Here is a 3826-nt window from a genome sequence, read left to right on the forward strand (position 1 = left end):
TGGCAGAGGTTGCGAGTCCTCGATAGATAGAATTTAAGTGCACGGTCTCCATTGATACATACCAATGTCCTGGTTGGTAATACTCTCATTATCATCACAAATTTCAGCAAGCACTTTTTCTAAATCCGAATTTTTTAAGTCCCCAAAGACTTGAATCAATTCCTTAGTCAGACTAAGTTCCAATTCCTCTTCTTCTATCAAGCAGTCCATGAAATTCAGCTCATGGATTTCATTATAATCAATGGGCTGCTTACATAGATTGAAAATAATAACTCTAGAGTCATGTTACCAAAAGACAAATTCATCATTCCATTCCTACAATTTATAATTGCATTTGAAGTTTATTAGGAATGGGCGGCCTAAAATGATGGGAACTTGAGCGCTAGCATTTACACATGGTTTAGTGTCTGGTATAATAAAATCTACAGGGAAGTAGATTTTCTCCACTTGGATTAGCACGTCATCTAAAATTCTCCTTGGTACCTTAACGGAGCGGTCAGCAAGTTGGAGTGTAATCGTGATTGGTTTAAGCTCGCCTAACCCCATTTGTTTGTAAACCGAATAATGTACTAAGTTGACACTTGCACCCAAATCTAGTAAAGCATACTCAATTTGAAAATTTCCAATAATACAATGAATAATGGGACTTCCCGGGTCTTTATATTTGGGTACGGCCCTTTGTTGAATGATAGCGCTCACTTTCTCAGTAAGGAAGGCTTTTTTGTGCACATTTAATTTCCTCTTTACAGTGCACTAGTCCTTGAGATATTTAGCATATGATGGAATTCGTCTAATGGCATCAAGCAGAGGAATATTAACAGTAACCTTTTGGAGCACATCCAACACCTCTTGATATTTTATGGGACAGTCGGATTCCGAAGTTTAGATGAGAATGGAACTGGAGGCTCATATGACTTAGTCTCTTTATCCTTTTGTTGTTGTGGCTCTTGAACCATAACCGGTTCATCATTTTCTTAAAACGGTGACTCATCCTCCGGTATTTCTACTGGTAGTATTATCTTGTTATCAACCTCTTTTTCACTTCTCAAGATAATGATGGCTTTAGCTTGTTCATAATGTAGCTCACTTGTATTTCAGTCTCTAATGAAATGTGTGTTTCTAGGGTTTGGCACAGGTTGAGAAGGAAGGGTGCCTTTTTCCCTAGCATTTAGTTGAGTCTCAATCCTAACCACGACCATCTTTGATTCCTGATTTGATTGGATTAAAGACTGAATCATTTGAGCTTGAGAGTTCATGAATGCGGTCAATGCATCCTCCACAGATAATCGCTTTGGCGAGGGCACATATGGTGCATTGTTAGATGCCCCAAAGAAGTTGTTTTGTGGAGGCATTTGAGGTGCATTGGGTGCATTAATTTGTGGTCCATTCCTCCAACTAAGATTAGGATGGTTACGCCAATTTGGATTATACGTATTTCCCATTGGTTGCATAACTGACCTTTAGTAGTTATTTATAGCATTTACTTGCTCATGCTCATGCGTGATATTTTGTACAACTGAGATTATTGGACAATTCTTTATTCATGGTCTGTACCACCACAAATGCTACAAAAATTACCTAAGAAAGTGTTTTCTTTAACCATATTAACCTTCCTAATTTCTAAGGTTTCAACCTTTCTAGCCAATGCAGTGAATTTTGCATTAAGGTCGTCTTCCTCTCTTAGGACATACATCCATGTTTTCTCTCTAGGAATGGGTCTCGTTTGGTCTGGTTTAATAGAGACATCCCATGTCTACGTATTCTCTGCTAATATATCTAGAAAATCCCAAGCCTTATTATGATCCTTGTCAAGAAAGGTTCCACCACACATCATCTTTATGAACTGACGGGTATCCATGGTGAGCCCCTTTTGGAACGCATCAATCACGTGCCATGGTTTATAACCATGATGTGGACAAGTAATTAAAAGGTCTTTGAAGTGCTCCCAAGTTTGAAAAAACAGTTCATTCCCCTTTTGGGAGAATGACATGATTTCTTGTTTGAGTGCATTTGTTTTGTGCTTGGGAAAGAACTCTTTCAAAAACTCTCTACTTAAGGCTTGCCATGTAGTGATGGTATTAAGTCTTAGAGAGTTGAGTCATGTTTTGGCCCGATCCTTTAGAGAAAATAAGAATAACCTAAGCTTAAGTACATCCATATTGTCATTGTTTACTTGTAATGTTGCAATTACTTCCTCAAAGTCCTTGAGGTGCAAGTAGGGGCTTTTAGAATCCAAGTCATGAAATTTAGGAATCATTTGAATCACACCTGGTTTAAAATCAATATTCCCTATGTGAGTAGGGAACATTATGCAAGATGATAAAGTTAATCTCTCAAGGCGTAGATGCTCACGTAAAGTCCATGGTTGGTTTAACACATTCGTATGAACTTCATTTTCATCCTCAAGAGGAGGATTAGGTTGATTTTCTCTATTTTGATTTATAATTGGATCTGGCATATTTGAATTTGGATTATCAACTGGGTCTGCCATGAAATCCAAGTGATGTTGAGTGCCTCTTCTAAGTGAATGATCAAGGCCTAGAACTAGTCCACCTTCGGAAAAGAGTCGATTGTTTTGATATCTACTCCAATGGAAAATAAACCATGCACACCACACAACAAATACCACTAATTCAAATAGCAAGTATGATACTTAAAATAAAAATAAAAACTTAACCAACAACCTAGGAGGCAGGGCTGACCATGAGGGTTCAATCCACAAAGTAAAATAAATCAACAACTCATGCGGCTGGGCCGACCATGAGGGTTCAATCCACAAAGAAAAAATAAATTAACAACTCAGGCGGCAAGGCCGACCATAAGGGTTCAGTCTACAAAGTAAAAATAAATTAACAACTTAGGCGGCATGACCGACTATGAGGGCTCAATCCACAAAGTAAAAATAAATCGACAACCCAGGCGGTAGGGTCGACCATGAGGGTTCAAACCATAAAGCGAAAATAAAAAATAAATTAATAAAAGTAAAACTAATGTAGAAATTAAGCTATGTTAATCTGAAAATAGATTCAGCGGATGATCTTTGTGATTAAACAGCAACTATAGGACAACCATAGCACTTGGGTGATAAAATCCCAAACAGAGCAACCTTATGCTATAGTTAGTACCTGAAAGACTCAACTGAATTTATTTTCAAAGAAAAATAAAATAAAATCTGCAAAAAATTTGAAGGGTTTAGAAGAGAACTTACCTTAGAGAAGAACCTACCTTAGCTATCTTACACAGATCTAATCTATCTTAGTCTCTCCCCAGCAACGACGCCAAAAACTTGATTGCTTGCCTCCAAGTGCAGAGGTTCGTAAGTAATATCCTGTGAATACAGGATCGACCCCACAGGGAGATGAATTGCAAGAAGGAGAAAATCAAATGTAAAACAAACTAAGTAATAAAAACTAATCTGATGATTTGATTTTGAGATTTTTGAATGGACGTAATTCAACTAAATTAAAACAACACCCAAGCTTTAAAGTTCCACACATAGGTTAATGTTCCAAAATCATGACGACTTAGATAACACAACTAGGATCTGAGCACTATAGTCAGCCTAATCGGAAAATAAAACAGTTTAAATATTTTAAATAAATTATATAAAATATTAAAAAATCATGAATTTGCACCATTGATATATATTTTCAAGCGCCAGTGATTTTAAGAATTCAATATCAATGAGATAATGAAAATCAAATAAATATAACAGGTTGAGAACCTCTCCTATCTAGGAAATCTGATTGATCTAGGGTAAGCCTATCCATCAATGTAAATCTCATATGATGAAAACATATGGATTTCACAAGAGGATAAAAAATAA

The 3826-nt window shown here is 36.6% G+C and overlaps 1 non-coding gene across 1 annotated transcript; it reads left to right on the plus strand.

The window, feature by feature from the left end:
• The first annotated feature begins 1901 nt into the window (after nt 1-1901).
• LOC131238314 (small nucleolar RNA R71) lies at nt 1902-2008 on the plus strand. Its single transcript, XR_009167717.1, has one exon. It is a non-coding gene; the product is annotated as a small nucleolar RNA R71 (small nucleolar RNA).
• Nucleotides 2009-3826: the final 1818 nt, after the last annotated feature.

Source organism: Magnolia sinica, chromosome 2 (genome assembly GCF_029962835.1).
Source record: "Magnolia sinica isolate HGM2019 chromosome 2, MsV1, whole genome shotgun sequence".
In the NCBI taxonomy this organism is placed as follows: domain Eukaryota; kingdom Viridiplantae; phylum Streptophyta; class Magnoliopsida; order Magnoliales; family Magnoliaceae; genus Magnolia; species Magnolia sinica.